The 24016-nt window shown below is 38.4% G+C and overlaps 1 pseudogene; it reads left to right on the plus strand.

Moving 5' to 3' along the window:
• LOC122195424 (glutamate receptor 1.4-like) overlaps positions 1-24016 on the plus strand; it is a 35210-nt pseudogene that overhangs the window by 10382 nt on the left and 812 nt on the right.

Here is a 24016-nt window from a genome sequence, read left to right on the forward strand (position 1 = left end):
AAGAGATGTAGCAACTCGGCGAGTCAAATGGGTGAACTCGGCGAGTTGGATGAAGATGGGCATGAACTCGGCGAGTTGGAAGAACAACTCGAAGAGTTGGTTGAAGATTGCCTTGGACTCGGCGAGTCTATTCGTGGACTCGGCGTGTCGGGTCGTGAAACCCCAAACCCTTCGAGTTGAGACTCGAATCAGTGAGTCGGGTGGAGACTCAGCGAGTTGGATAGGACATGACTCGGAAATCATTGGACTCGGCGAGTCATGGACTGACTCGGCGAGTCGAGTCGAGAATAGAAGGACCCTGAGCATATGAACTCAACGAGTAGGGTTGACCTGGAAGGTTGACTTTGACCAGGATTTTGACCTTGACCAGAGTTGACTTAGTTGACTTTTAGAGGACTTTCAGACTAAGGGTTATATTGATATTGATAGCTCGAAGAGCTAGAGGAGCAGCGGCTCAAGGGATTGTCGAGTAGCAGCCAGAGGATTATCGGTAGAGCTCAGTAGTTCAAGTGAGTTTCCTTCCAGTAGGAACTGGTCTAAGGCCACAATGCCGGCCCGTTTAGCTAGCAGCAGTTTCCAGATTTTAGTCCGATGCAGTAGTTAGTATGTTTAATGCCTTCGTGGCTCAGACAGGATTTATGTGTTATGTGTTCCGGGCTACGGCCCGATGCAGTATGCAGTATATGTGTGTTCATGTTAGTTGATATGTTTATGTTTTTTTCTGTTCAGTTAGTTCCGGACTTCGGTCCGATGCAGGGGGCAAAGCCTCAGTTAGTTCGGACTCCGGTCCGATGCAGGGGACAAGGTCCCAGTCAGTTAGTCCGGACTTCGTTCCGATGCAGGGGGCAAGGCCCCAGTTAGTCCGGACTTTGGTCCGATGCAGGGGACAAGGTCCCAGTTAGTTTCCGGACTTCGGTCCGATGCAGGGGATAAGGCCCCAGTTAGTCCGGACCTCGGTCCGATGCAGTGGGCAAGGCCCAATATGTGTTTTATATGTTATTGTATGGTATGTGGTAGTTTGGGGGAGCTCACTAAGCTTCGTGCTTACGGTTTTCAGTTTTGGTTTCAGGTACTCAGTTTTCAAAAGAGGAGCTCGGAGAGATTGCAGTGCACACACCATAGTCAGTTAGCCTGGGAAATGTTTTACTCTGATAATGAGATTATGTTTTGAATCTAATACTCGAAAGTTATGTTATGATTTATGATACGTTTTTATAAATATGGTTTTAGAAATTTTTTAAAAGAAATTTTTAGTCTTGAATTTTGGGTCGTTACAATTCAAGCAAGTAACTCAAGGTATTCCTTTAGATCTGATTTCATATGTTATAATTTGAATGTTTACACTAGATCTATCAATATAAGTCTTGGATACATTGCATGTTCAATTAGAGAAACCTAGATCCAAGCATTAGGGTTTGCATGTGCACATAGGAAAGTTCTTATGGCTCAAACCCATCAGTTGGCAAAGTTAATGTTGAAGAACCGTTATCCCCTTCCGTGGATTGATGACCTTTTCGATCATAAGAGTTTGAGGTATATTATGGATCAGTCGAACCTGAACATGAGGCTGCGCAGGTGGCTGGACATAGTTAAGGATTATGATTGCGAGATCCTTTATCATCCAGATAAAGCGAATGTAGTGGCGGATGATTTGAGCTGCAAGTCGGTTGGATCTTTAGATAAGGTGACATGTATGAGGATATCAATTGATTATCCGCTTTTGGGATTGATCAGGGAGGCTTAGGCTGAAGGAGTTTGGAAAGAGAACTGGAAGAAAGAGAGGATCCGAGGTGAGATTGACAGATTTGTCGTGGATAGTCGAGGGTTATTGACCCGGTGTGGTCGGGTGTGGGTTCCAGTTTCTGGTGGGATCAAGAAAATTGTTCTGGAGGAGCCTCATAAGTCTCGTTTTTCTATTCACCCGGTGACCACCAAGATGTATTGGGATTTGAGATTGGGCTATTGGTGGCCATGTATGAAGAGAGAGATAGCCTGGTATGTTGAGAGATGCATGACCTGCAGGATGGTCAAGGTTGAGCATTAGAGGCCGCATGACAAGCTGCAGCCTCTGGAGGTTCCTATGTGGAAATGAGAGCAGATTTCGATGCATTTTATCACCAAGTTGCCAAAGACGACAAAGGGTTTTGATGCTATTTGGGTCATCATGGATCGATTGATCAAGAGTGCTCACTTTTTGGCCATTTGGGAGAGTTCCTGGACTGAGAAGTTGGCCGATGTGTATGTTCGTGAGATCGTTGCTTGCCATTGGGTTCGGGTCTCCATTTTTTTTCAGACTGTGATGTTCGGTTCACCTCCCGTTTTTGGCAGAAGTTCCATGAGGAACTAGGCACGAGGTTGCACTTTAGTACTGCTTATCATCCGCAGACCAACGACCAGAGTGAGCGGACGATACAGACCATTGAGGATATATTGCGGGTCTATGTTATTGATTTCGATGGGAGCTGGGACTCCTACACGCCTCTTGCGGAGTTTTCCTACAACAACAATTATCACCCCAGCATTGGTGCTCCGCCTTTCGAGCTCTTGTATGGGCGAAGATGTCGTACCCCGGTTTGTTGGGGAGAGGTTGGTTACAGGGTTATGAGGCAGGCCGAAGTGGTCCTCTAGACCATAGAGCTCATTCAGCAGATCATGTAGAGACTGCAAACCGCTCAGAGTTGGCAGAAGTGCTATGCAGACCGACGCTGATCCGAGTTGGAGTTTCAGGTTGGCGACATGGTATTATTGAAGTTCTCACTTTGGAAAGGCGTGATACGTTTAAGGAGGATGGGAAGTTGGGCCCCCGATATATTGGGCCTTTTTTGGGTGATTGCCAAGGTTGGCAAGGTTGCTTACAGATTGAATCTTCCTGAGGAGCTCAATCAGATTCACAACACTTTCCATGTTTTGCAACTGGAAAAGTGTGTATTGGATGAGGATGCGGTGGTATCCTTGGATGATATTCAGGTCGATGAGTTGGAGACTCAGGCCAGGGAGGAGGCTGAGTCTCAGAGGATGGATCGGTGGCCGACACAGTCTCAGCCGACAGCCAAGTGGGCCAAGTCCGCTGATACGAGATCTGGAGGCCAGAAGGGTCGCACTTGTGGAAAGTGCCGCAAGGGGCATGATGGGGTGTATCGATCGGGTGCTTGCTACAAATGTGTCAAGGAGGGGCATATCACCAAGGATTGCCCCAAGGGATTTATGGTTTGCTTCCATTGCAACCAGACTGGCCATCGGAAGGCCGAGTGCCCGCAGTTACATCAGGGATCAACACAGGGATCTGCACCTACTGCTAGGGTTATCGAGGTTCGGCCAGTGAAGGCCGAGGCACCGAAAGCTCGTGGGAGAGCTTTCCAGTTGACAACGGAGGAGGTCCGCGCAACGCCTGATGTATTGGCTGGTATGTATTCTTATTTATGTTTTTATGCTGAGTTGAGATTTTGTGCTTATATGATGATATGCGTAGGTACTTTTATTGTGAGTTCTGTACCTACCTTAGTGTTATTTGACTCGGGTGCGAGTCGATCTTTTGTGTCGATAGCATTTAGTCGACACATCAGTAGCAGTCGAGAGGCGTTGAGTCGACCTCTGCGAGTTTCCATAGCTGATGAGCGAGCGGTGTATGCTACGGAAGTGATGTGAGGATGTGTACTCGAGATCTTTGGTGTTGAGTTTCTGATAGATCTGGTTCTGATAGCAATGGGAGACGTGTGTGTCATAGTGGGCATGGATTGGTTGAGCCGATTTGGGGCTGCGATAGACTGTGAGTGACAGTTGGTGTTGATACGAGACCCTAGTGGGGGAGTACTTACGGTGTACGGCGAGGGTACCCGATGTGGGTCGGCGTTTTGTTCGGCTGCCAGAGCGAGACAGAGTTTATAGCAGGGCTGCAATGGGTTTGTAGCCTATGTGATGGACACACGAGAGGCCGTTGGGAGGCCAAGTTCGATTGATGACGTTCCGATAGTGCGTGAGTTTTCGGATGTTTTTCCTGAGGAATTGCCGAGTGTGCCTCCCGAGAGGCAGGTAGAGTTCCGCATTGATTTGGTTCCGGGGACAGCGCCTATCGCCAAGGCACCTTATCGCCTTGTGCCGCCAGAGATGCTGGAGTTATCCTCGTAGCTTCAGGAGCTGCTGGGGAAGGAGTTTATTCGACCGAGTAGCTCGCCATGGGGAGCACCGATCCTTTTTGTCAAGAAAAAGGATGGTTCACACCTGATGTGTATTGACTACCGGGAGTTGAAGAAGTTGACGGTCAAGAACCGTTATCCATTACCGAGGATCGATGATTTGTTCGATTAGTTGCAGGGAGCGTCTTGGTTTTCCAAGATTGATTTAAGGTCTGGATATCACCAGATGAGAGTGCAATATGAGGATATTCAGAAGACGGCGTTCAGGACTCGTTATGGGCATTACGAGTTCGTGGTGATGCCTTTCGGGGCTCACCAATGCACCGGTAAAGTTCATGGATCTCATGAACAGGGTGTGCAGACCGATGCTAGATCGTTCGGTGATCGTGTTCATCGACGATATATTGGTGTATTCGAGATCTAGAGAGTAGCATGAGGAGCATTTGAGGGAGATCCTCAGATTTCTGGGATCGGAGAGGCTTTATGCCAAATTCTCCAAGTGTGAGTTGTGGTTATGGGAGGTCCAGTTCTTGGGGCATCTCGTCAACCAGAATGGAATTTTGGTCGATCCGGCCAAGATTGAGGCATTCATGAGGTGGGAGGTGCCGAGATCGCCCACCGAGATCAGGAGCTTTTTTGGATTCGCCGGCTATTATCGGAGATTTATCAGGGATTTCTCCAAGATCGCCGTGCCACTCACCAGGTTGACCCGGAAGGGTGTTGCTTTTTCATGGGGTCCGGAGCAACAGACCTCGTTTGAGACACTTCGCCAGAGATTATGCGAAGCCCCAGTGTTAGCTCTCCCGGAAGGGATGGAGGATTTTGCGGTGTATTGTGACGCATCGATATCAGGGTTGGGTGCGGTGCTTATGCAGAGGGGGCATGTGATAGCATATGCATAAAGGCAGTTGAAGCCTCATGAGACGAGGTATCCCACCCACGATCTGGAATTAGGGGTAGTGGTGTTTGCCCTCAAGATTTGGCGTCATTATCTATATGAGATTCGGTGTACCATATACACAGACCATAAGAGTTTGAAGTACCTGATGGATCAGCCCAACCTAAATATGCGTCAGAGGAGATTGGTGGACGTGGTGAAGGATTATGATTGTGAGATCCTGTACCACCCGGGCAATGCCAATGTTGTAGCTGACGCGCTGAGCTGAAGAGCGGAAAGTGCCCCGATTCGAGGCACTTGTATGAGATTGTCAGTGATGACTCCGGTGCTGGACACCATTCGGGAGGCCCAGGCTGAGGCCGTGAGACCGGAGAACCGTAAGAGGGAGCGGGTGATTGGTCAGGTACCCGGGTTTGTTACCGATAGTCAAGGGCTGATGACCTTTCTGTTGGGTTTTGAGCAATCTAACACTTCCTAAGTGTGCATGCAACCCTAATTAACCTTGGATCTATGTTTGTTTAAATACATGCAAAATAATAATTTTCCAAGGTTCATAACCTATCTATCATGACATGGGGTACTTTTAAACACAAAAGAATTAGATGAGATTACATACCTTTTTGATGAGCTTGATTCTTAAGGAGTTTGAGGGCCAGGCACCAATAGTGTGAATGCCTCAAATGGAATCACAAATCACCACAAACACTTGGAAAACTTTGAGAGAGTGTATACACACTTATAAAGTCGGTCACACACAAACACACACACTAGTGACACTAGTCACACTAGTGGCCATTTCATGCAACATAAGCATGCTTATATAGTGTACATGATTAGGGTGAAACCCTAATAACCCATCTCTTTTCCTTTCCAAGGATCCATGGGTTAAAAGCTCCATGGATCATCCATGGACTTCCATACAAGCCTAGCCCATTAACAAATGAGTGTTAGCCCACACTATATAAAACCAATAGCCCACAATCTAATTAGTCTTCCTTTTAATCTCTAAATTAATTCATAATTAATTTAAGACTAACACTAATTAAATAACTTCATATTAATATATTATAACTTACAATATATTAATAAACATATGCGTATAACTCTCATAAAATTATCCATAAATAGTTTGGATGAAATGCAACCCAAATGGACCATGCCGGGTCGGGTCAAGTATATACCAAATAAGTTATGGACTTAGACACCTTATCCAACAGACTCCCACTTGGATAAGTCTAATAACTATATTTGCGTATGTTACTTCAGGAACCAACCAGCAATCGTAGCTCTCGAAAACTCTGTTGAACTATGAAGCGCCATTTTAGATAAGTGATCATATACTCCTTTGTTCTGATGATATCAGCCGGACAAATACATGGAACAACGTCGTACTTATTGTCCAGCAGTTTGTTTCCCGATTTTCGATTTGTTTGACAAAGAACTTAATCGAACACATCAATTTAGTTCTGACCGGCTGGTACATAGGTCACAACAAAATCATCGAGGGGCCCAGATATCGCTTCTATTTCTAGAAGGAACAGATAAACTTCGACTTATATGCTTGTTCTACTACTTGTTGAATTGTACACAAAGGCACGTTTTATAACATCAAGTTACTGATGCGTTTACGTGCAATCAATGCACAACCAACTCATAGGTAACAACTCATATCTCTAGGTTTGAAGATTTATATGATACTACCGTCTCACGATCACTCGAGATAAATTCCATGAAGTGATACAAGTGAGCGTGGGTTTATTCCAATACTCATAACTTATGAGCACTCATGAATGTTGTAGCAACCATTGCTATGACTAAACCCATTTAGCCATCTACAAACTCGATTCATGACAGTCTTGATTCATACCTACTTCCAACATATGAACGACTGTGGAGTGTTTAAATAACTTAGTCATTCGGAAAGAATAACCTAGCTATTTTGGAAGTCAAAACATGCAAAGTGAAACACAATAATAATTGAATCCAATATGGTCTCAGAACCCTTTTGAATATAAATAGAACCACCTTTTATTTATCACCATATTGATTACACATTATTCATTGTATAATGTTTCAAACAATCAACTTAAGACTTGAATAAAAAACAACAGTTGTCCCATGCTCCTAGCATGTACACTTTGTTTTTCTAAACAATAGTTATGTCATACTCCAAGTATGCACACTATGTTTGTCTATGATCCTTACATTGTGATGTAGATCAATTGAACATGATTCCAATGATACTCATTTCACAATCCCAAATCCTTATTGTAAATGTAAGAATCCCCGATTCCTATCATTTACCAAAAAATCTGTTAGATTTTAAACTTTTATGCAATGTTCCTCTTGTAATGATTATGCACAAAGTCACCAAAACCTTGTCACCAGTCATTACAGAGTATTCCAAAGAAGGTCAACTTCTATGGAACGGAAGTCTCATATTCAAAGTACATTGCTTTGAACATCCTTCTTGCATTAAGGTTTTCTAATCTTACATAGATTGAATAACTTCCACCTATGGAGACATTTCCATAGTCCCATTTTGACTATCACTTCCGAACAAGAGTTACCTCTTTTTAGAATATGTAAATATGGTCCTTTCCGAAAACTTACATCATACTTCCAATTGTCCCTGAGCAACCAATCTTTGCGAACCTCAGATTTGTCCTCGACAATTGCTTAATCACTTTAGTCATATCCAATTCTAGACTTTTCCCTTCTCAATGCCTTAAGCATTTGGAAAATTTAGAAAAGATGAATATTATAGCACATGCAATCGATCCTATATCCGAAGCATATGGGACACGATTCATGATGTTTGACATAAAGACATGATACTAGACCAGTCTTTTGCTACAATATTTTTTATTTGCCATGTTTTCAAAATTTAACTATGAAGAGGGATGCCGTAATCATAATCGAATTTTGAAAACGCAATATATATAGAATTTCCTTAAGTCGAACCATTCAAACATAAAATTCATATATATGTCCTTGACTAAAGATGATTAAAATCTCAATCTAGGCTTCTAGAATTGAAATGAATTATAATTTCCTCTCCCTTAATTATAGCAAAACAACTATTCAACCCCTGCAACTTCACGAATTGAAACTTTGTTTTCTATAATTAACATTGTCAACTTGCAACACTAAACGTAATAATCATGCTCCCACTAACATGATGATTATCAGCATAACTCTTATGCTCCCACTAGCTCTGACATATTTCCAGAAATCTGCAGGACTTCTGAAATTTAGATTCATACACCCTTTCTTAGATAGCTCACATGTGTGTCTAAGCAATTTCAAGAACTATGAAAAGGGATGCCGTAATCATAGTCTCAATTGCTTAGGCATTTGCCATTTCTCACAAGTCCATGTTAGTGTGCCGGTTAACCACACGCGCTCCACTAACGACTTTTGAAAATGCAAATAACACAATTGATATCTACGTAAAATCTACTTAGTGAAAGCGTTTCCTCACCATCATTTTCATGAATCGGAGAGAAACCTTATGACACTTAGATTTTATAGTGTATGAGTTCCTATCCATGTGAATTCGTCAAAACCATAATCACAAGATCAGGTTAGTGACAAATTCAGCCTTACATGGATTAAACTTGTTCAATCTTAGTTTCTTGTCACCTTGGTAGCACAAGGCCCACCAATGCTTCCAAGTTGAACTCTGATGACTCACATGCAAATTCAACTTATTTGAAGTAGGTACAGAAATAAGAATTATGTCAACACGATAGGTTGCAAACCTTAAGTCGCGTGCTAGTGATAAATTACAGGTTTTACTCTTGATTAAATCTTGAAACTCTTTCAGGATGTTTAAGGCTCCCACTGTCCCCTTGACATATAAGTTTCCCCAATCAAGAACCATTCCTTGACAAAACAAATATTCAAGGGACAGTGTGGATTCTTATCAAGACTAACACTTCACACAATTGGTCTTAGTTGGTCTTTGTCTCATCCAAGACATCACAACTTACCAATCTCAAATGTACAATAGTAGAAAACATTTTACTCTTACATTTGACTAGTGTTAATAAATCTTCCTTTATGTCACTCAAAGTTACAATCTTGGAGTATGACTCTAAGAATTGTTTTGGAACGAAGTATTACTCATCTTCTCGATCTTAACCAATCCAACAATTCATGACCTCTCTTCTTAGCCATAACAATGCACTAAGACGTCCTTAGAGTATGAATTTGTGATATGGTTTCATAATCATTAAGATGATCATGAAATACGATACTAAAGTACTCTCCCATCCTTTCAGATTTGAGAAACTTTTATCTTTCTGCCTAATTTGATTCTTCTCATTTGTTTTGTCACACATTGTAACCTTTCCAATGTTACAGAATTATACTTAACCCTATAAGTATAATCATATTTACTAATCTTTAGTAAATCATGACAAATCAATCTTTGTGGTGGACCTTGACCAACGCACACCCAGTGTACCTAATTCCTTAGTCCTTCAACTGACTCACATATACATGTGATCAAAGAATTAGTCTTAATTTTCAAAGATGAAAATTCTCATTCATCATACAATACAACTTGTATGATTCCAAGTTTCTGTCCAATTGAAACTTGGGTGATGAAAAACTTTCTTCATTCGGTAAATTCAGACCCTACCACAAATAGACTATGCTTGCCAATAGGGATTGAGTGACTTTAAACTTTTCAAGAACTTGTGGGTGAGGGAGAATAATTGGAGGAGGTGGAGGAAGTGAAGCATGATGTTGAGGTACACCATCTTCAAGAGATTTGGGAAGATCATAGTTGTCTGAACCAGACATCTATAATGGGAGAAAATCAAGTTAGTTGATTCAAAATCCTTAATATAACACCCAATATGAAATATTAAGGCTAGGACCCAACACAATATTTTATAATTTGGAAGAGGGATGCCGTAATCCAAGCTATAAAATATTTGAAGGTAGGCGAATGACGATTCACCAATTTCCACCATGAAAAACGAAATAATTTATTAGGTTTTAATTGGATTTGAAATTCCTAGATCTTTTGAGATTCATTGAACTTTTCAATGGCATGTTTCAATCTCGAGTGTGCCCTTTCAAATTTTGTGACTGGGATGCCGAGGATCACAAAACAAGGTGTGAATAACCATACCAATTCACTTGGTACCCTTAATATTATCACCTAATCAATGTGCCAGTTAACCACACACGCTCCATTGATCTATGACAAACATTAAGTCACCCTTCGTGATCCTTACTAGTCCAAGTTAGTGTGCTGGTTAACCACACACGCTCCACCAACGACTTGGTAAGGTACAAAGTGTGAATTCCATGGGCTAGCACCAAATTCACATTTTTCCTAAAGTAACTAAGATTGGGAATTAAATAAAAACATTTAGTTACTTTATAATAATCATTATACTTTTAATGAGAATTTAAAGTCATTGTCCTACTCGTTCGGCTAACGACCCTCCACCAGTCAAGCAGGCGGTGGGTGAGAGTGGACACCCATTAAGTCGCCATTTTATAGGCAACAACCTTATACCCACCTTATAGACCGGCTTCGTTAATGAGGCCTACTAACGGTAAAACGACTTGTTCTTATACATATATATATAATTAACCATTAATGTTATAAATAGTATAAGGGTTGAATTTTAACTTTTTAAAATTCTAAGTGTTGGATTAAAGTTTATTAAAGTGTGTGAAACTTTACAAATTCCAAAACTTGAGGGCAAGTTTTGAAACTATTCAAAACTAATTAATTCCATGATTTATGTGTTTAAAGTAGTTTTAATCCAAAAACTCTTCAAGTTCCATAACTTGAGGACAAGTTATGGAAGACTTTAAACTAATAAAAGAATTACTTTTCTTTATTTTTATAACTTATGGAATTAATTAAGGTTACACTTTATTTATATATTTATTAATGAAGTGACTCTTGAACCTCCATAACTTAAGGACAAGACTCTTCATCTTTTGTAACCATCCAAGACTTTTCATTTCATAACTTATGAATTAAAGGTTCATAAAAATGAAGACTCTTCATTTTCATGTAACTTATGTGTTTTAAGTGTGTGTTAAATAAAAGTGACCTTTGGATATCCATAACTTGAGGACAAATTATGGACTCCATTAAAACACATAAATGATCAAGAATTAATTCTAAACAATTCAACAAATAATTCCTATCATCTTCTAAATTCATAAGAACATGAACATGATCATCAAAATTTCAAGAATTATATGAACACATAAAAATCATGGAATTTTGATATATGCTATTGTAAATGGATTAGAACAACCATTATACCAACTAAAACAAGTTTTGAAACACCAAAACAGTTTAGGGTAATGTTTCTAGTCCATTTCCAGCATCAAAAGTCGAAAATCTGCACTCTGTGGCTCCTACTCGTCGAGTGCATGAACCTACTCGGCGAGTAGGTTGAAGATACACATGAACTCAGCGAGTCCCCCCATGGACTCAGCGAGTTCATCAGGCAGACAACAAGTTTTTCGACTTTTTCAACTATTTTGCATCAAGTATCAAACAAGCAAGCCTAGTCTCTGATACCACTGTTGGGTTTTGAGCAATCTAACACTTCCTAAGTGTGCATGCAACCCTAATTAACCTTGGATCTATGTTTGTCTAAATACATGCAAAATAATAATTTTCCAAGGTTCATAACCTATCTAACATGGCATGGGGTACTTTTAAACATAAAAGAATTAGATGAGATTACATACCTTTTTGATGACCTTGATTCTTAAGGAGTTTGAGGGCCAAGCACCAATAGTGTGAATGCCTCAAATGGAATCACAAACCACCACAAACACTTGGAAAATTTTGAGAGAGTGTATACATACTTATAAAGTCGGTCACACACAAACACACACACTAGTGACACTAGTCACACTAGTGGCCATTTCATGCAACATAAGCATGCTTATATAGTGTACATGATTAGGGTGAAACCCTAATAACCCATGTCTTTTCCTTTCCAAGGATCCATGGGTTAAAAGCTCCATGGATCATCCATGGACTTCCATACAAGCCTAGCCCATTAACAAATGAGTGTTAGCCCACACTATATAAAACCAATAGCCCACAATCTAATTAGTCTTCCTTTTAATCTCTAAATTAATTCATAATTAATTTAAGACTAACACTAATTAAATAACTTCATATTAATATATTATAACTTACAATATATTAATAAATATATGTGTATAACTCTCATAAAATTATCCATAAATAGTTTGGATGAAATGCAACCCAAATGGACCATGCCGGGTCGGGTCAATTATATACCAAATAAGTTATGGACTTAGACACCTTATCCAACACTTTCAAGGTCGGATTTGGGTGCCATATGCAGGCGGGGCACGTACCATTCTGATGGAGGAGGCGCATAGATCGAGATTCTCGATCCATCCCGGGGCCACAAAGATGTATTTGGACCTGAAGAAAGATTATTGGTGGCCCTATATGAAGAGGAATGTCGCGTGGTTTGTTGAGAGGTGCTTGACCTGTCGCAAGGTTAAGGCCGAGCACCAACGTCTGCATAGCAAGTTGAAGCCGCTTGAGGTTACCCAATGGAAGTGGGAACATATTTCCATGGATTTCATCACCAAATTGCCGAGGACCGCGAGGGGCGTCGATGCAATTTGGGTGATCGTCGACCGACTGACAAAGAGCACACATTTTCTTACTATCAGTGAGAGCTCTTCTGCCGAGAGGTTGGCAGAATTGTATGTGAGGGAGGTGGTATCGCGTCATTGGGTACCGATATCGATTATGTCCGATCGAGATGTGCGTTTCACTTCCAGGTTATGGAAGAAGTTCCATGAGGAGTTGGGTACGAGGTTGCATTTCAGTACCGCCTACCACCCACAGATGGACGGGCAGAGTGAGCGGACGATTCAGACGCTCGAGGACATGCTCCGAGCATGTGTGTTGGACTTCAGTGGAATTTGGGACATGTATCTGCCGTTAGCTGAGTTTTCGTACAACAACAACCACCATTCTACTATTGGTATGCCTCCTTTCGAGCTGTTGTATGGGAGGAGGTGTCGAACTCCCATTTGTGGGGGAGAGGTAGGGCAGCGTGTGATGGGTAGCACTGAGATAGTGCTTCAGACGACATAGCAGATACAACAGGTTAGACAGAGGTTACTAACGGCTTAGAGTCGTCAGAAGAGTTATGCGGATCGATGACGATCCGAGCTGGAGTTCCATGTGTGGGACTTTGTACTCTTGAAAGTATCTCCTTGGAAAGGAGTGATCCGATTCAGGAAGAGGGGCAAGCTGGGGCCCCGGTACATCGGTCCATTTAGGGTGACCGCAAGGGTGGGCAAGGTAGCATATTGGTTAGAGTTGCCTACGGAGTTGAGCCAGATTCATGATACCTTCCACGTGTCGCAGTTGAGGAAATGTATAGCCGACGAGTCAGCGATAGTATCTTTGGAGGATATTCAGGTAGATGCGAGTCTGAATTATGCAAAAAGGCCAATCGCGATCCAGGATCGGAAGATCAAAGTTCTGAGGAACAATGAGGTGTCACTGGTGCAGGTCTAGTGGCAACATCGGAAAGGGTCCGAGCTGACCTGGGAGCCAGAGTTGGAGATGCGGGAGCAGCATCCAGAGTTGTTTGTTGAGCAGGACTTCGAGGGCGAAGTCTGATTCTAGTGGGGGAGAATTGTAACATCCAGATTCCCAGGTATCCTATGTTAAGTATTTATATTGAATTGATGAGGGGAACTCGGCGAGTAGGTGCTCTGACTCGCCGAGTGGGATAGCGCATTTTTGGTCTGATTTAATGAAGGACTCTACGAGTCCATGATTGGACTCGGCGAGTCCACACTGTTTAATGAAACCCTAAATTCTTGGGTTTGGGACCTATTTGAGGACCCTTATAGCCACCATTTGCAGCTACCAGACCCTTGAGAGAAACCTTAATAGTGCCTGAGCGCTTGTGAGAGAGAAGAAGCCATTATTGGAACTTTGTGGGTTTGTTTTGCAAGAAGAAGTTGATTCCTGCTTAGAGGAGGCCAAGGAGGTTGCTTATTTGTGGATTGCAAGCAAAGGACATCATCCTTGAGGTAGCATATCGATCCTTTTTCTGTTTTGTTAAAGAATCCATGGATCTAGGGTTTCCTATACCCTTTATTGGGTTGATTTGTTGGGAATATGGTCCTTTATCATGTTTAGACTTCAGATCTGGACCCATAGTGGTCCAGAGGATGTTATCCATCTAGCTTTATGTTGAGTTATGGAAGAAATGGACTTAGAGTGTTGTATTTGGGACTAAATCATCAAGTAGTGTCATTTGGACGTTGCATGAGTATCAAGTTCGAACCTTTACGTGTTTATTGAGCATGGGGAGGTTAGATCTATGGATTAGAGGAACAGATCTGACCTCAGAAGGTCATTTGAGTTTGAGCATGGCGGCAACTCGCCAAGTCCATAAGTGGATTCGACGAGTCAAGTCGGGGTTGCCCCGCGATTCGTGTTAGGTGTAACCCGTCGAGTGGAAGGATGACTCGACGAGTCAAGAGAGGCTGAAAGGATTCAAAGAACCCGCATGGACTCGCCGAGTCGCCCATGTGCACTCGACGAGTCGGGTCAAAATTTGACCATTGACTTTCGTTGACTTTAGGGTTTTGGTCAAGACTGATTAAGGAGAGTTCAGGGTAGGGTAGAATGGCCTTCTACCCAGTTGTAGGGATGAGATCAAGAGAGAATTCTGATCAGGATGTTATTTGAATAATAGGAGGAGGCTAAGTCGGGACGTCGAGCACGAGAGTTTATCTGACTTCATTGAGGTGAGTCTTCTCACTATACTGTACCTGGAAGGGTACCTGTGTGTGACCGGAAGGTCTTATATGCTATGAGATGTATGTTTTTATGTGATATGTGTGTGTTATTATGTATGTTATGGACTGGAAGGTCAAGAGGTTACGGACCAGAAGGTCGATACGGGTATGACCGGAAGGTCTGCCGGGATTCGGGACAGAAGTCCACTAAGACATATGGATTGGAATATCCTGCAGAGTTATGGCCTGGAAAGGCGTATGTGTGGTATGTGGTATTTTGGGGAACTCACTAAGCATTTGTGCTTACAGTGGTTATGTTATGTGTTTTAGGTACTAGTGAGGATCGCAGGAAGGCGCCGACATGATCCGTACACACTTATAGAGTTTTGTCAGTTAGATTATGGGGACATGTTTTGTTATGATACAATGATACATTATGTTTTACGATTATCGTGTGAATGAAGTATGATTTAAAAATGAAAATTTGTTTTGGAAAAATTTACGTTGTTACAAATTGAAAACAAGCCTAGGCTTTGATACCACTGAAGGGTTTTGAGCATTCTAACACTCCTATGGTGTGTACATGCAACCCTATAAACATTGGATCTATGTTTTCTCTAATGCAAATATTCAATATTCCAAGGTTTTATCCTAACTAGCATAATATGAAACAACTATACTACCAAAGCCTAGTTAGATAACATACCTTTTTATGTAGCTTGAAGTCTTGAACTTTAAGAGCTTAGCCCTAATAGCGTGGAAGCCTTAAGTGGAATCACAAATCACCAAAAACACCTTGGAAAACTTGAGAGAATAGTAACCACACTAGAAATTGGCCCAATCTTGTTTACTCACACACACACTAGTGCCATGTGCCAAGAACCTCTTTATATAGTATGGAGGATTAGGGTTTCATCCACGTAAACCCTAATACCCATGACCTTTCATTTCCATAGGATCCATGGGTTAAAAACTCTATGGACTATCCATGCAAGCTTGGCCCACCCTAAATGAACTTGGCCCATACTATATATAAGATTCCATATTTAATTAGTTCCTTTTGATCATTAAATTAATTCTAAATTAATTCTTGATCAATACTAATTAGATTATATGATTCCATATTAATATATTAGAACTTATAATATATTAATACAAATCATAAACGTACTATTCTCAAAAGACTATCCATATAAATTGTTCCGGTGAAGTGCAACCCAAATGGACCATGCCAAATCGGGTCAAGTACATACCAATCATAGTTATGGACTTAGACACTAATCCAAAGTTTAGATTTTTATCAGCCTTTGATGTCCCTAGAAGCCTTCTAGAGAGTATAAGTTAGAGGCTTAATGGATTAAGGTCTAAATCCATTACGTTGTTCATGCCCAAAATCCATTAGGGTCATGGCCGAAAGAAGAGATGTAATGACGTGAAAGGTAGGTTTTGACATATTACACCATTCGTGGTTATTCTAAAAGTTTTTTAGTATAGGTATCATTATGTATTGATCAAGAATTTTTTTTGCACATAAGTTTAGAAAATCCATAATCTCTATTCAATACTATATAAACGCACAACAAAATTGGAAACATGAACCCTTTGCAAATGAATTGTGGTTTCCATTAACATAGAGATACACATTGACCGCTTGCTTGCATGATATACAACATGGTTATTAATAACTCTTTCAAAGAAAGCGATTGGTTCACATTTTAATTTAATAACTGCATGGCAAATGACGCTTCCATATATAATAATCGTGAATATTGCTAGTAATTTGCGAGAGTTTACTACACTATATTTATCACGTGGTGGTGATTGTTGGGAGGTGTGGATTGTTCGCATGGTTAATATTTTCACTTCATAAGCCTAAATGAGCACGTTTATACCAAGTCAATCTCTTTTATATTATTCTTAATGACTTCATCATTATCTGTATCAAGCTATCGAGAAAAGGGGATGTTCATACGAAATGATGTAATCTAAAAGGTTTCACTATGATGCTTTGAAGCTCCATATTTACTTCATAAACTCCTTTGAACCCTAATAAAAGGTTTTTCAGATGGTCCAATTTCAACACATGTTGAAAACTATCTTGGTTGGAAGTCGATCACTTTCGTATTCTTCTTAATGACTTCACTTACTAGAGGACGAACTGTTACATATTAAATATTGAAAAAAAATGTAATTTGTCTACATTTTTCTCTCTTTGTTAACTTGATCCCATTTAAAGAGGTAATTAGTGCATGGTCGTTGAAGATCCTTTGCAATAAAGGGTGCGATCCTTTTGTAAAGGCTAACTCACACTACGATTATAGATACACTAATCATCATAAGTTGCTTGTTCACCTTATCGCGCATGAACACAAATTTATAAGTTGTTCACTATTCTCTACAACTATATTTAAACAATACAAAACCATCAATAATACTAGTTAGTGATTCAATGAAACGTGAAATCTTTGAAATATGTAAAACCAAAGATCATTTATCAATTTCCTCTAATATAATCAATAATATATGACATATCATTATCTTCATCTGTAGTTTTAGACTTTTAGCTGATCCAACTTAGGCAGTTATAGCGGTCCAAAATCAAATATCGGTCAAAGGCCGATGTTTAGGATATAGGTTATCGCGGTGGGATATCGGTATTTTTATATCATTCATAATTAATATATATAAACATAAAACCTATATAAAAGTAATATAAAAAGTCAAAATTCAAAACTGTCAATGTTTGAAACATAATCTTACGCAAGCCATGGAATCTTCCTCCAAGTCCACATCAACCAAGGCATCCAATTATTTTATCTAGATCATCCACATCAACTCTAATATCATCATCATCATTTAAGAATTATGTACTTAACACATCAACATTGTCAAACCTATAGAAACTAGCAAGTTAACACTTAAGTATGTAACAATTAACATAACAATAAGATCGGTTAATACTTAAAACATGAGTCTATGACCTAAAACTAACAATTAAGTACTTAACATAATAGCAGATTCAGTTAAGTTAAGTCCATAAGACTTAAGGCCATGACTTCACACTAAAAAAAGCAAGTAGAATTACTTAAACCGATATCCCACCTAGAAATCGCCTGGAAATATCGGTAAATATTACCGATTTTTGCGGTCCGATATTTTGGACTGATATTTGACACCGCTATTTTGTAAAGTACCGATAACCGATATCCCACCTGGAAATCACCTGGAAATCGCCGATATTAACTGCTTAGGATCCAACAAGCTTGGGTTTGTTGGAATGGTTGGTATTTTCTCAAGAAAACACAGATATTTTAGTGAGTTTGAAATATGAGGTGTCTTAATATGGGTGTACTTGGTTTTTGCAGGCCTTTTTATATAAGTATAGTTTGGCTTCTCCCAGTGTTGTTGATCATGTAGTGGGTAACTAGCTAGTGGAGTTTTTATTTCACATTCTTAAGTCTTTTAGAGATATGGTTTTGTTTTATAAAAAGCTATGAACAGGCATTATAATTAGATTCCAAGTTATTTCTGGTAATTTTTCGACATCCACACCTTAATTAATGGCAAGTTGAAAATCTTGTGTGGGAAAATGAAGTGGTGGTGCTCGGAGTGTGGTACATAAAAGCAGAAATTAGGGACATAAATATAAAATTTCCTTCAAAATCGCAATAAATCAGCAAGGTAATTGAATCAATATTTGAATTGACTACTCAAGAAAATCCAAAATTGAATTCGATGGACAAGGGCTTCAATCTGCTTCATACATATCTGGAACGGATATTTAATGTATTTCATATGCACCTCCAACGAAGGAAAACATTATGGATTTCAAGAGTATTTGACTCATTTGATTTATGTCTGTGATTGTTGTTGGTCTTTCATTCACCAAAACAAAATTTTCCAAAAAAAAATGATTTCCTTTTCAAGTATTGCAATTTGATATCTTATTTGAGCATCGATGCTGCACTGAACTCAAAAAAAGTTGTTTCTGTGTCTTTTATATTTGATTCAGGCGTAAGTTTTATGTCTTGTTTTAGGTTGGTTTATCTTTATGTTTTTTATTTATACTTTGTTGTTTGTTTAAAATTAGTATGTGGTTAACTATGAGCAACTTGCTGAGATTAAAAGGGAAAAGTTCTTGTGTTTCCATTGGGTATAGTTGTTTAAACTTTGTACTTAATTTAATTTTCTTCCCTATATACTTTATTTTGACATTTTCTTTGGTTTTTTTAAAGGGATGAGCAGGATTCTGCAAAGCCATTTGATTTGTTTGGTGACCCTTTGAGTTCTCAAGGTGGGAAATAATATTTATGGTTAAAAGATATTGTTTTTCTTTTGTTTCTTTGTTTTAAATATTGTATGTCATCTGTGGCTAATAAATATACTATTATATCCTTTAAAGGATTAATGGATGGAGTGGCATCTGACCTTATGTAATATATATGACATGAAGTCTTTGATGATGTTTTTATAAATATTATAACTTATTGTTGAAAGAGATCTCTTTATTTTCGAGTTATTAACTAAAACCATGGTACCTGCAAAATTGTATATTCCAAATAATGGTATTTTGAAATATAATTACCAAAAGATGTTAATGCTGTTGTGTAGCTTTCTTTAATTTATAATATACTAAAAAAGAAAAGGAGCATTAGTTGTTTGAACAAAATGTGTTTATAGTTATGTAATTGCTAATACAATCTGTATCGAAAAATTAGTTAAACTGTGGCGTTCTGGATGTTAACAAATTGGAATGTGAAAAAATAGGCATTATACTATCATAGTTACAATGATATAATTATTTTCTTTAACCAGTTTGATGTTAGATTATGAAGCTGTTTTTATGGATTAAACCAAGTATATGATGGTAAGAGATGGTGATTATTCATACAGGTTTGCTGATATGAAGAAAAATATAGAAACTTTTTAGGAGCACGATGGGTTTATATTTGATCTGTGCCCTAAACATCAGTTTTTGGGTTTATTGTTTTAGTTATCTTTCTGCTACCAACTTGTGCTACGAGCTTAGCTTTGAATGTTTCGTTCATTACTTTGAACTTTTAATTGATAGAAAATAGGAATGGTTAGTTTTAAAAGAAGCCTCGAGGTAATCATTAGTTTAAATGTTTTGTTTAAGTTGGAAGTATGTTAATTAATTTGTAAGCTATATTTACTACTATAAAATATTTGTATAAAATCAGTATTTAATTAGGAATAATTTATTGATATGAAATCCCTTCTTGAAATGCTATAAAAGACCTCCACTGAATATCAACTTGTGATGATTAGTTTTCAATGTTTTGTTTATTACTTTGACTTTTTAATTGATAGAGAATTCTAAAATAGGAATAACTTTATATGCGGAAAGCATGACATAGAGAAGAAAATTTTGTTGGCTAAGATGTTGATCAATTTGGAAGTACGTTAATATTACTGTATGTTTGATTTTAAATATTCATGTTAATGTTACTGTTGTTGTATGTATTATATACTTTGCTAATATCTGATCACTGAATACTTTGTGTAGGTAGGAGTTCTTGGGCACCTTTTCCTGCATTACACTCATCGATTTGTTCAAATCTTAATCTAGTCGATTAAACTTGCTTTCTTTGGCTTCAGCCAATCTGCAAATCCTTTTGGTTCCATGGATAATGATGCCAGTAGTTGGCATTCTATATAAGAACACTGAGCTCGATGAATGCACGAAGACTAGGCTACTTATGTCACAACCATTATTTACCGGTGATATATTGTATTTGACAATTACTTTAATTATATAATGCTTTTCAGATCATTTGATCTATGTGGTATTATCTTGCTTTAAGAAATTATCAAGTGGAGTGATTTTAACAAATAGATTGACTTGGACTGCTTCCAGATTCCCTTTGAATGTCCTGATGGTCAACTTATTATCATCATGTATTTGAAGAGCTCAAAATGTTACATTGTTGCAATTATAAGCACACACGTATGATAGCATCACCCAAGAGTTGCGTAAGATCATGACTTTTCACACAACTGTAGTTATCATACATGTGTCACCTTCCCTAGCATCTACCCTTATCTTAAATGCAAAAAGGTTAGGAATGGTTAGTGAAGGATATGCATGGATTTTAACTGAAAAAACAGTTGACCTCTTGCGATCAACAAACTTTACTGTCATTGAGTCATCACAAGGCGCACTAGGTTTTAGGTCGTAAGTTCCACCATCAGGCAGACTGCATAGCTTAACAACAAAATGGCACAATTTCTTTTACACAAATAATTTCACCTCAATTACAAAAGAAGTGCCAGTGCCCGCCTTATGGGCATACGATACAATTTGGGCACTTGCGGAGTCTGTAGAGAAGGTTGGAGTCCCACATAATGGCTCTATGCTTTTACATGAAGCTTTAAAAATCAGATTTAAGGGTGCACTACTAGAAAATTGGGCGATTTCCAACGGCCATATCCGTCGCTAAACAAGATTTCCAATGGAATTCTGATAGAAACCGGTTTGTCGTAAAAAGCCCTGTGGGTAATTATTTGTGACGGAATACCGATGGAATTTCCGACCAGCCATTTGTTGGACCTCTTTGACCAAATTAACGACGCAATACCGACGGATACTATTTGTGTCGGATTACCGACGGAAAATTCTTTGTAACGGTTACCGACGGATAGTTTTAGTCACGGATTACAGACTGAAACATAATTACCGACGGATAGTTTTAGTGACAGATTACCAACGAAACCATAAGTGACGGATTACCGACGGAATCGTAAGTGACGGGTTACCGACGGATTGTTTTTGGTGACGGATTATTGACAGAATTTCTTACCTTTTCGTTTGTGACTATTCCATGACTACTCCGTTGGTAAAATGATTTTTTAAAATAAAAAAATAATTAAAAATAAAAAAATCCAATTTTTTTCCACATAAATGCAAAAAGTAAGCTAAAGTGAATATATAAAAATGAAGTACGATAAAGTGTCACTAAATACGATCACACCACATACGATTACCATATTTAATTAACCGTCTAACAATACACTAATTAGTATTCCAAAATATCTAATTAAACATCATACTCCGGATGCGATTACCAATTGCTTGAACATAACTAAAAGGTGTCACAAAATACGATTACCAATTTTTAGATTAGAAACATAAACTAATTTCCTTGTGGCAGGTTTTCGGAGAAATTGTTTTTCTTGCAAAAATCCATCATTTGTGCTTCAAGCAAGGCATGCTTTTTTCGCATCTCCTCCATTTCCAATTCCCTTTGTGCGTCCTGTGCTTCTCTTTGTGCTTCAGTTTCACGTATGCTAGCCATTTCATTGCGCAATCTTTCTATCTAAAAATGGTAAGACAAGCATAAATAGTTAATAAAACCATTATAGCAATGTACTTATAATAACAACATATTTTCATTTTTTTATCCATTATAGCAATCAAAGTACTCATTATATCATGTTATACTTTTTGTCCATTATAGCAACGTACTCATAATAACAACTTACTTTGAGTTTTTTTTATCCATTATAACAATCATTTTAATCCATAATAACAACATACTATACTTTTTGTCCATTATAACAACGTATTCATAATAACAATATACTTTGACTTTTTTTTACCCATTATAGCAATCAAATACTCATAATCACAACATACTATACTTTTTGTCCATTATAGAAACATACACAAAATAACAACATACTTTGACTTTTTTACCCTTTATAGAAATCAAAGTACTCATAATAACAACATACTACACTTTTTTATCCATTATTATAGTATAAGTATTTTTGTTATTGGTTATAATTAATAAGAAAAGTATAATGAATAAAAAGTATAGTATGTTATTATTAGTACATTGCTATATATATATATATATATATATATATATATATATATATATATATATATATATATATAGTTTTATTTATAAAAATAAAGTATTATACAACTAGTAATACTAATATTAATAATTGAACTATTTATAGAATATTACTATAAAAAAGTGGATTTATTTTCTAAAAAAGCATTTCCGTCGGAAATCCGTCGGTGATTACCGACGAAATAGCGATGGACAGCCCAAGTATAGAATATTGTTTACAATCCGTCGATATTCCGTCGGTATTTACTAACGGATTTCCGACGGAAATTATTTCCGTCATTAAATAGTCAGTATTCCGTCACTAAAATTAGGGTTTTTATGTTTGTTACAATTCTGTCAGAATTCCGTCACTAATTTCCAACGGAAAAATTCCATCACTAATTTCGTAAGAAAACACCCTGTTTTCTAGTAGTGGTATAAGTGGTGATTTTCAGCTTAGTGAAGGAAAAGTAATATCCATTGGATATGAGATTAAGAATGTTGTAGACAACTGTGAGAGGAGAGTAGGATATTGGACATATTCACAAGGAATCAGGAGAGCATACCCACAGATTAACATCCACCATTTATATCAATATATCCTAGTCTAAGTTCTGAAGTTGTTATTTGGCCCGGAGGGTCTATAGCTGCTCCAAAAGGTTGGGTGTTACGAGCAACTCCGACTAAATGGTTAAAATTTGGTGTTCAAAATATAAACAACTTTAAGTACTTCATGGATGTAGATCATGATGTTGAGAAAAATGTTACAACTGCCACCGGGTTCCGCAGATGTATTCTATACTTGCATTCGTGCGTTACCATATGAAGTGCCATACACATTCATTTCATTTGATAACGTGAGTATTGACGATCTTGTACAGAAGGTCTACAATGAGGTATATGTATTTAAATTTGTTTAAAGCATGGAAGATATAATTTACTTGGAAAGACATCTAACTTTGTAGTCTATGGCTTTGCTTCTGGACAGGAAATTGATGCAGTAATTGGTGATTCAACAATGTTGGCGAACAGATCTGAGTATGTTGACTTTATAGCGACTTACATTGATTTGGGTGTAGGAGCACTAGCAAGAATCAAGAAAAAAGACATGAGTATGTGGTTCTTCTTGAAGCCGCTGTAGGATTTTCGTTTATGGCTAGCTGTTATTTTTTCTCTCATCTTCAATGCCTTGGTTGTTTCGGCTATTGAACTTACAAATCCAGATTCTGAAATTTCACTTGGAAGAGTATCCCGGATGTCCTTCCTATTTTCCATCTTATTTTCTCAAAGTACTCATTCTTTCTTTCTCTCTA

Source organism: Lactuca sativa, chromosome 8 (assembly GCF_002870075.4).
Source record: "Lactuca sativa cultivar Salinas chromosome 8, Lsat_Salinas_v11, whole genome shotgun sequence".
NCBI lineage: Eukaryota > Viridiplantae > Streptophyta > Magnoliopsida > Asterales > Asteraceae > Lactuca > Lactuca sativa.